General features: G+C 40.3%; 1 protein-coding gene across 1 annotated transcript in view; it reads left to right on the top strand.

Annotated features, from left to right (window-relative positions):
• The first annotated feature begins 253 nt into the window (after positions 1 to 253).
• The window catches only part of NDNF (neuron derived neurotrophic factor), a 40,305-nt gene continuing 29,357 nt past the window's right edge, over positions 254 to 11,201 (top strand). Inside the window, exon 1 of the mRNA XM_032412754.1 lies at positions 254 to 542. The gene's annotated coding sequence lies outside the window, so the exon portion shown is untranslated. The remainder of the gene's footprint in view (positions 543 to 11,201) is intronic.

Raw genomic sequence — 11,201 nt, 5'->3', positions numbered from 1 at the left:
GGGAGCGAACACTCACTCCCCGCTCGGAGCCGCGAGAGAGCGGAGCGAACCGAGCCGCGCACCCGCTGCCGCCGCGCGCCCGGCTCTCCTTGCGTCGCACTCCAGCCAGGCGCCGGTGCCCCGGGCGGCCGCCCGCGGAGCCCGCGACAGCCCCGCTGGCCTCGGCAGCATCCTCCCGCCGCCCAGCCCCCGCACGCTCCCCGCCTTTTAAAAGGACCTCCCGCCACTTCCCCCCTCTGTCCCGGGATCCCCCAGCCCCGCGCTTCTCCCCGCTCCACTTCGCAGCAACTTCGGCGGCCGCGCGCTGCCAGCCTCGCCCGCCTTTGAAGTTTGCAGCGCCCACGGCAAAGTTGGGACACTTCGGCCGATTTAATTTTTCTCTTTTATCTGCCTCCTCCTCCGCCTCCCAGCCCCTTCGGTTCCTGAGTACTGGTGCTTAGCATCTTGGCCGGTGCCGGGGACGTGGACTGTTTCGCACACCACACCTCGGGGAGGGATTTTTCCTCTCCCCCTCCCAGGAAAATCAAACAGATTTTTGTAAGGTAAGTAGCGAGAGGAAAGCAAACTCCTGACGCTCCGACGCCTTAGCCCGCCACCCCAAGACCTGGCACAGGGAGTGTTCACACCCGAGGGCTCATCTGGGATGGGGGGTGGAAGCGCGCGTCCCCTAAGTCAGAGGGGCCCAGCGAGGTTCTCCGTCACCGCTGGCCGAGGGCACCAGATCCGGAGAAGCCGAGGGCTTAAGGGGCGTGGAGCAGGTCTCCCTCGGTTTTCCACGCTGGCTTCGTGGCTGGGCGGCGCAAACGGTGTTAGAGGTGGAGAGACCGTGCACAGGCCGGGGACACTGGGTTCCCGGTGCCCAGGGCGCGGCGGAGTCCCGGGAGCCACAGAACCTTTATCCCGGACTTGGCCTGGACACTCACTTTGCCCGCCTGCCGGGAGAGCTGCTGCCTCCCCCTCCGGTTCACGCCCTCTACCCTTCTCTAGAGAAAGTCTGCGGGACTGGGGTCTTGGAGGCGCGTGAGTGTGGGACGAAAAGCGAGGGGTCTGGACTGCGCCTGGGGCTCGCCCGCGGGCAAGGCAGGAGCGGCTTCCTGGCGGGCGGCCCCCAGCCCGGCAGCCCGGGCTCTGAGATCTCGGTCCCCTTCCGCCAACCGAACCCCCACCGCTCTGGCTCCTCGTTAGTCCTCTGCCTGCTAGGCGAGCATCGTTAGAGAAACTTCCTCGAGCTGGGCAGGGAGGCCTGGGACCCGATCCTGCTTTTGCCGGGGTACCAGAGCAGCCACCGAGGGGACCTTCCCTCCCGCCCCAGACCCAGCCGACAGGGCGTCGTGCCCTAGCCCTGTCTGTGCACCAGTCGGTGTCCGCTCTAGTTGGCGCTACCTTCAGTACCACCGAGCAGAGAGTTGGCGCGGCCCCGACACTCAGGAATCCGAACGAGTGGTTCCAGGTCCCAGCTGTTCTCCTGGGACACTTCGCAAACTGCAGAATTTAGGGTGCGGTTTCGTTTCATTGTGCGCCCTTCCTGCCCCCTCCCCCCCGTACCCCCGCCCGGGTCTGGAGAATTCGCCGCAGTCCCCAGCACCAGGTCCACGCGGGTCGCCGAGGCCCTTGGAGTTTGCCGCGGGCACCTCTGCAAGGGCGCTGAGCTGTCCTTCGGGCCAGGTCGCGGTTCCCCTCCGGGTCCCCTTCGGGGCGCTGTCCATCTCCTGCTCTGGGTACAAGGAGCTCCCTGAAACCAAGACCTTGAGCGAGAAATGAACCTGAGAAAATGTCTCTGGGTTTGATTTTTTTTTTTTTTTAAACACAGTTTCTTTTAGCAACTTAGTTGGGCTGGTTAATTTGTCTACTTCTCATCATCATTCTATCCTGCTATATCAAAAAACAATTTATTTTTTCATTTAGTCGCTGACCTCTCCAAACACACTACCCTCTTCCCCCCACCGCCCTCGCCCACCCATTCTTTTGCCTCGCTTCCTGAACCCTTTTTCTTTTCTGAACGAGGGAATCTCCGCACCTCCTCCTTTTTTCCTCCCACCCGGTCCCTGAGCGCCTGTGAGAACCAGGGGAGTCGTCAATGGAAATAAATAGGACCCCCGCTCCATTCTCCGCCCCCTTTAAACAAGTAAAATCCTCCCTGGGCTGGCAGAAGTAGAGATAAAACATCCCTCCAGAGGGAGCGGTTTTGAGGATTTGATGGGATTGAATTGTTTTATTATCCTGAAAGATGTGATGGATGGATGCGAGAGCAGAGTGTACTGAGGGCTCTCAGTATTTATCATTATTTATTGTTTATTAAGTGTGATTATAAGGCCGTACCCTAGCTGAAGACCCTGTTTATATTTGGTTTTGATTTTGTGTCAGTCTCTTATTACAGTGGTTTCAGAAAGTGAATACACCAAAAGGGTGTTAATTCCTCACACTCATTCTGCATATGTAATTAATTAAATGTCAAAAAGATACTGTCATTTTACCAAAGTTTTAACCCATGAACTTTTAGAAGGTTGCAGTCTTATGAAATGCCCTCGTTTGCCTCAGTCTGTCTCCTTAAAGTTCAAAAAACTTGGCAACATAATTAATTATGGTCCCAATTCCCATTTTCAATCTAAACCTATATGCAGGATTACATTAAAATATCCCATCATTTATCCTTTAAAAGTGACTCTGATGAGTTTAAATTCTTTGGGAGGAGGAGTCAGCTGGGAATGAGGGGTCCAGAAGTTAGAAAAATTAGTGAGTATTTCAGATTTCACTAAAAAATCCTTTAATTCTTCCTTTAAAGAACGAAATTAACAAGTGTTTTATCTGCATAATTCTTAATTTAGCGAAGGTCCTTAATCTTTACCATACACTAGAAACACAACAGCTTGCAGCTTTGTCTCTATTGTTTTCATTTTTATGTCAGGACATTTTATTCATTAAACCTGTATGTGGAAGTCACAGGCTCCACGTGGCAGCAACACTCTGTTTTAATTAGTAACTATCATAAAAAAGAAGCTAGAACTCTGTAATGGGCCTAAATTGCTAGGAATTATGTGTGGTTTAAATTACGCATTTATTTCAGCAGAAATGAAACCATGAATATAAAACATCTTTTAATCACTTGCAGACACAGCTTTTATCTCTTAAGATGTAACAAAATATATAATTGAAAAATATCCTTCTAAGAATGAGGGAAGCCCTGACCCTCATTTTATTTGTCCTGTGTCTATTGAACATTCATGTGGTAACATGAATAGTAAAAAGCAAAGAGTGATGTCATAATCTTGGCAATACCATGCTGAGGGAAGGCTTACATTCAAGGTAGCCATCCATCGTGGATCAGTCTGCAGATAACTTAACGTAGCAACTTTTTCAGTTGGCTTCCTGAACCCGGTGATTCAGATATTAGTTTTCTCACTTGGATTTATTGACCAGACTCTCCGTGTAATAAGGGAAAACTTGTGTTGTAGAACTCTAATTATTTGGAATGAAGGAGTTCGGAAGGTAGAAATAAAATGTACCTGTCCGTTGTTATCTTCCTGTGTTTGTTCCTATAGTATTTCTATTCAGTGTATCAAGAGGCCAGAATTTTTATTTTCAAACTGATGGTGTTTTTGTTGTCATTGTTAGGACAGAACTTATTTTTCACTTTGCAACAGTGAATGAGTAGATATTGGAAACGTAAGGACTATGCCTGAGTTAACAGATAGCAAGAAGTAGTGTGAATTCCACATAATGTGCACTGACTAAAATTATTTTAATCTTTCTCCCTTAGTTATTCCAGTGATAAGGTGGTTGAGTCTAGTGACCAAGCAGTGCTCTCACACTTTTTTTTTTTTTTTTGCTTCCCGTCTCTGTGTTAGGTCTTGTTTTGGGGAGCCCTGCACTCTTGGTAGCATCCAAGTAATGAATGGACCTCGCCAGGGTCAGCTGCCATCATCTTAGTCACCAGAAAGAAAGCATATCCCATAGCCATCCATATTGTGTCAAAAGCAAGTGTAATCTACAAAAGTCATTCAGATTATTCACTTGACCTCGAAACAATGTCTAGAACCTCTAAATGTCTATTTTGGAACAATTATTCCAAAGAATATAATTTATTCTTTTCCAGTTGGTTCACAATCATTCAATAGAAGCAACAACTAAACAAGTTATAGTTGAGTAGTAAATAGTAAATCACACTAAATCTTTACTTTCAAATGGATTTCAAAATTAAAGTTCTCCAATATTTAAATACTCCATTTAAAAATGCTTTGCAATTTAAACCCTGAAGTTACGCTAAATTCTGCCTTATTTTAACATTATATTACGGTGCAAATTGACACCCATGATACACACACTCATGCTTCCACATGTTAATTTTCACCTAAGAAGAAAAGTAAATACTTTGCTGTTATTGTTCAAAAGAATCACATAGCATGATATAAAGAACAAAACTGCTAATATTTTATTGCATCATATGGTGGTATGCTGATCCTAAATTCAGTTAATATTTCTGGGAAAAACCACACCATTTTAGGATTAAGCTGTGCTTGGATATGTGTATAGATCTCTTGCCTCTTCTGAGATGACACCTGACATTTGCTTTCTGTAGCCCACCAGTGCCCAAGCCAATGACAAATGAAGGTATATTTATTAAACTTACTTGCTGAACACATTTCCTAAACCCAAAGATGCTATATTCACACCTTCCCCCTTTCTTTTGTGTTACTAAAAACTGCAAAACAACAAATCCATGCATTTTAGTATTTTGAAATATTTGGAAATTATAAAATATATAATATTAATTGACCCAAGATTTTAAAACGTGTTGCTTGTTTTACATTTTAAAAATTAAGAGTAAGGTATTTGATCAGTATGGAATAAAAGCGAACTGTCAATATGTTTTTGCAAATTTTTCCCTTTGGGATAAAGAGACAGATTTGACCACAGAACAGCTGGGTAATGGGTCCTGTTACAACGTCAATTTTTTTAAGAACTCACTAAACTAAATGTAATTTAAACTTTAAAGTCCCCAGACCTCAAGTTTTTAAATCTAGAAACTTCCAAGATTACATGTCATTATTCCTTCAACAATTTCCGGATCCTTTAGAAACTGATTTATTTTAGTAAGTTGGTGACTGGTTTTTGGTTTTGATTTGTTCATTTTTCCTGTATCAAATTTGAAAATGACACATATTTAATACTTTACATATTCCTCTGAAGTATTTATTTTTAGTTTCACCTGTGAAAACTCTGAATGAATCTTTAAAAAAGAAAAATATGGCAGAATGTATATAGTTAACTTTTTCAATGTCCCTTAATTGTTCCTTTCAAAGAATTTGCTGCTATTCTTTTGAAAGAATTGCTTCTATATAGTTATGAAAGAAAAAAAAAAGAAAAAAATTTTTAGAAACAATGGGTTATATAAAGTTTGGAAGGAACTCAATAAAAACATGATTACACATGATTAGAAATCGATTCATTTGAACAGACCTCTTAGACACTGCCTCTGCAGTGTGGAGGTTTTAAATATAATAACCAAATAACAAAAATTGAGTTAGCAACATGCATTCATGTCTGTTTTCTAATTGGAATGATTACTGCCAATATCACAAATAGTGGTGACTGACTGGAGTATATGGTAACCGTGCAAGTTTCTGTCTTCTCCCTAACATGAAAGCGAGGCAAACCCTATCTCCTTCCAGCTGTGTGCTCGGAGGACATATATTCCACACTCTAAAGACATAGCCAAAAAATATGGACTACATTCAAATGCGTGTTTTATCCATAACTAAAAAATCATCATAACTACGTAGATCTTGTTCTCTGAGGCAATTGTCCTTAAGCATACAGATCTAGACAAAATGAGACTGAATTTTATCATTTTTCTGAAAGAAATAGTAAAACCTGAACCCACAATTAGAAAGATCTGTGAAGGGTGATAGCTTGTTTTTGAAATCACCATGACTGTTGTTCAAGTTATAATATAGAAACTACGAGCAAGTGTTTATTTGCGAAGATTGAGAATACCGTGTCCGGAGAGTTGACAAACTAAATGAGGGGCGATGTTGTGATACTTACTTGAAAATATTATGTTTAAAAGGGAAAAGCTAGTGTGAAAGGGATTAATTTATTTAGGGTTAATTTCTCTGACTTAGGTCCTGCACGTGTTAGGTGGCTCCTGGGGTATAGATGGTTACAATTCACAGCACGTCCAAGTGAAAAATAAACCTCAGCAATCCATACGAACCTAGGAGATGGCTCTGATTACTCCCTTTTGTTCAGGTCATGTGTACTCGAAGCTCACGGGCATTGCCAAATGTAACATTATGCATTTTATTTCTGTAACAAAATATGTTTCTGATTAAATTATCAGAGTCATACCAAAAAACAAAAACAAAAACAAAAACCCAACTCACATAAGCATAAATGTACTTGATCCTTCTTAGTTATCTTGTTTACAATACATTTAAAGACAGATAATAAATACATTTTACCCATAGAATACACTAGTAGATATGTCTTGGTTGAAGTCTAAATATTATTCGTATGTTGCTATTCATATTAAATCACAGCATTCACTGAAATTCACTGATATCATCAAAAACTTCGAATTGGGGTTGATTCAGAAGTAACTGGATCCTGTAACTGAAGAGAGATCTGTTGCTGGCAGTGGTGACAGAGACCAGAAACAGCGGTGGTAGCTAAAACACCTGGCAAACTGAGAAAAGACAGCAATCATTTATCTTCTGGCCTCCCCAAGGCTCAGATATTTTAGTTCTAGGGGTGATCCTTCGAAGTTTGCTAAAATGTGCTATGAAAATATATTACTTTTTTTTAATGGAAAATGAAACTGCCCCTTCAATAGAAGACGAGGATTTGACCCTCTGACGATCCCAGTGGCAGGCAAGCAGGCAGGTCCCATGGGAGATGGCCTGAGGTATTGGGGAAGCCACCCTGACCCCAAATGTTACCAGGGCCTCTTGGGGTACTAAAATACTATATGTGAAAAGATGATTTTTCACTTTTAAAGTAATTTTGTTTTTCAGTGTCCGCTATAAATATGAATATACCCCTAGGATGGGAAACAAGGTAAGCGGCTATCAGCTCACATCTTAAAAAGATGTTAACAGCTAGACAAAGCCAGATTGGAAGAAGGCTAGTTGAAGACAGAATTTTAGAGAAGGGAGATACTGATCTTTGGATCTCTTAGCCCCTTCTTCTTTGGACAGCCTAACTTCAGAGTACACCTGTTCTTTTTTCTCTTCCTTTGATAATTGCTTCTCAGTTTCTTATACTCTAGTGTAAGTTATACCCAGGGCCCGCTTCATAAGCCACACCTGGAAGGGCCCCTGTGCTTAGTTGAATGTTCTTCTGTCCCCATCTTGAAATTCTTAATTTTTGAACAAGAGGTCTTGCACTGAGCCCCACGAATTTTCACTTTATACTGGGCCCACAAAATATATAACTCATCTTCTTTCTACCTTGATGTGAACTTAAGATATGGGACTCTTGATGTTAAGGAATTGGTAAGGACATTTGAGATTCTCTTTGCAAGATTAGGTCTAGTGACTATTTGTATTTACAAACTTATCTTTTCAGTAAAATGAAAGAAACAGAATACTCTTCTAAACAATTGAGATACTGAACAGGTATCTAGCTTTTGATAGTGTTGATCTTGTAAAGCAGGGGTCTCTAAGAGGGAGTGTCCTCTTTGCCTCACAAGATGTCTCCTTATAATGAAAGGAGAAAATATCAAAACTCTATTTACACTTACTTTTATATATAAAGAAGGAAAAGAAGTTTTGTTAACATTATGTAATATATCTATTGACAAAGGCACTCTTACTCAGCATATTGGATGGTCATTGAAAAATCAATAATGATAGAGGTGACAGCTTCTTGAAGTAAAAATAACAGGTGAAAATAATGACATTCTAATCAGCTCTGACAAGAAGTCAGCCCTACCCGCAAGTTAACCAGAAAAAAGATGTGCAGTATAGGAGTTCATCCAATATAATCAACTGTGATACTCATCTCAGTATAGAACGTCTTAAGATATATATACATTAAACCCAATTCTAAAAGATTTGGAAACAACACATTACAGAGCCAGAGGTTTTAAACAGAAAGCTGAAAGATCCCTCAAATAGTCACCGTTATCTTCAAGTATTCTTAGTTATATGTATAAGCATTTGATAATTCCTCTGTTACCAGTAAACAGATAATACACTCCATTGTGTTCTGAAAAATTCAGTACTCTAAGACTTTAAAAAAAAAAAGGTATCTAACCTGCTTAATGCTCTTGTAAGAATATATATTGTGTTACATTTTGAAATTTTTATTTAAAATTTCATTGTCTCTCACTAAAGTTGCCAGCTATTAACTTATGTTAAAGTTGTTTCTGTGCTTTGAATTTCACAACATGAATGGAAATTACCCTACTTATTAACAATATTATAACTTTGTAAAACCCTCAGTTGTTTACAAGGTACTACCACATCCATCATTTTCCTTAATCTTCACAGGAGCCCAGTGAGGAAGAGACTACTGCTGAGAAATCTGAGACTCAGTTTCAGTTAAGAGATTTACCTACACTCACAAACTTTTAAAATAAAGTGGGGACTCTGGTTCCAGAAGCAAAATTGATGGAAATGTCTAAAACTTTTAAATTGAAATTTGCAAGGACACAATTTGCTTGGAATTTTTTTTGTTACAATTTAGTGTTTCAAAAATATCATTAATTTAGTCTAAATTCACAAGACCTTAATCGTAGACAGCTTATGTGCTAAATGTTCACTGGTTTTGGTAATGGTTAACTTACTAGGTAATTTTGTAAAGGAAGATGATTATACTTTTCCACTTTTAAATCAGTGTGTATTAAGGTGCAATACTGAAAAATTAATAATCTGCAGAAACCCTTTTTAAATTAGTGGTAATTCATAATAATTCACCTCTACAGTCATTCCAGTATTCTACTAATAATACAGCGGCATTTTAAGAGATAAGATTTGAAGTTAGATCTGTTTTAAAATTTTTTAAATAAATTATTTCCCCCCAAATTGCGTGAAGTTATACATTTCAGTGGAGTAATGAGGGTTATTATGGACGCATATGATAGGATATTCCAAATATCCTAGATATTTAAAGCCCTTTAAAACATAATGAGGAATAAGTAAGCTCCAACGGTGAACATATTTATACACACACACATATTAACACTTCAGCCAGCAAGTTCAGTCTATAATTGAAAAAAATACCTATATTTAAAGTTTTATTCGCACTTACAAAGCAATGACAACAAAGAGGCAGTTTTGAAACATCTTTTTCTCTTGGCAGGCTCTATGTTGTGTAATGACCACTGATCACTGTTGACCCCCAACATTCACCAGCTGCAGCCTTTCCCTAATGTGTCCCTTAAAAAATTTTTTTAAAGAAGAAAAACCACACCTAACTGTATATCTTACTTTTGGGGGGAGGTGAGGAAGGGGTGAAATAATTGTGGTCCAGCATTGTGTGGTTTGTCATCTCTCTGATTGTTGTAGACTTACGTGTTTGTGTTATAACACCATAATTTACTATAAACTCTTCATTAAAAGTGACCGTGGGGTCTGCCCGCATTATCTGCCTTTTGAGTGCCCTGTTCTTTAATCATCTCTTAAGCCAGAAATAATAATGCAGAACATCCCAGGAACTGAGCCTGATCCTCAGCTCTCTAATCTCAACACGTGCGTCTGAAATCCTTTGCTAGATCTAGTCCCTAAAAAGCCCGAGCACACTCACCTTTGAATCCGTTTAATCCATCTTTGTTTGTTAAACAATATTGATGCCCTCAGATATGGTCTATCAAGGCTAACAAAAAGAATATTAAGAATTTCCTACTGTTTATGTGATTATTTTTAAAAACTCAACATCTTGGCCTTTCCTCTGTGCTTCTAGTCAGTCTTTGATGAAATAGGAACCTTTTACCTGATAGATGAGGTAAATTCAGGTAGAATAACCTGATGCTGAGACACCTTCTGATACCTGTTTAAAGAGCAGGTCAAAACATGTATCTTTTGTTGTTGAATAAAATTTTGCAACTAGTTAGAGAAGCTGTTTCATACTATTTATAGCTAAATAGGACCTCTTTTTATTTAAAAAGGGCATTCACATCCACTATCTTAAACCTCTAAACAACTCTGGGAATAATTGTCTCCATTGTGTAGATGAGGAAACGGAGACCAAAGAGATGAAGAGACTTGCTCAAAGTACAAAAGCCAATAATGGTTTAGTCAGAACTTCTTCGACTCAGATCTTCTTACTCGAAGTCCAGAGATCATTTTCTGTTTTACTCTGGTAGCCTTTTAACTGTTCCCAAACTTGGAGACATGAGACCACAGAATGAGCTACAGAAAGGAAAGAGAGGCGATACGTTAACTACCCTCTCTTTGAGGTTCTCTCAACTGCGAGATTGTCACGAACCAGTGTCCTTGGAGAGTATTATCTCATCTCTCCAAAGACAGGGCTCTACGTTTGTAGTTTGTTTTTGGCCTTGGATTTTGTAAGAGGGGTCACAGAAGAAATACTTATTTGAAAACTGTTACTTTAACTTATTGCTTTTTACAAGAACACGACAACTGCATACTTGTGTGCCCCCCACTTTTTTCTTTTTTCTGGAAATAAGAATAACTTAGGGTTTAACTATTTTAACTATTTAAGGTTCCTGGTACATCTTTCTGACTCTTCTATCTTTGGATTATATTATCCTGATTATAGTTATTTTTAAATCAGTAACTTGATCTTGTCCTGTGCCTTGGCCCTGGAGGCCACCTCAAAAACTCTTTGACAGCAGACGGCCTTTACTGCTGTCTTATCAAAATACATGCCGGGGCGGGGGGCGGGGGAAGAGGCAAAGCTCAGGACCATCAGGTAATTTGGGAAAATATGGGATTGGATCCATGGAATCAAATGCCAATTCTTAGTCTATGGTAGTTATTATTCTATAGTAATAATGATTTCTTCTTGACAGCATCTTATTTCTTAGTATTTGCCAACTCCATTAAGTATATGAACAAATTAGAATCTTGTCACAATCACCTAAAAATTCCACTAGGCCATTATTGGGCTTTAATATAAACATATTCCCCAGAGCAAAATACCTGCCTGTCGTCATCGTCGCCGCCTTCTTCTTCTTTTCTTCTTCTTCTTTTCTTCTTCTTCTTCTTCTTCTTCTTCTTCTTCTTCTTCTTCTTCTT

This window comes from Phoca vitulina, unplaced genomic scaffold (assembly GCF_004348235.1).
Source record: "Phoca vitulina isolate PV1807 unplaced genomic scaffold, GSC_HSeal_1.0 scaffold14, whole genome shotgun sequence".
NCBI lineage: Eukaryota > Metazoa > Chordata > Mammalia > Carnivora > Phocidae > Phoca > Phoca vitulina.
The sequence above is the reverse complement of the archived record's forward strand: the minus strand, read 5'-3'. Positions and strand labels throughout refer to the sequence as shown.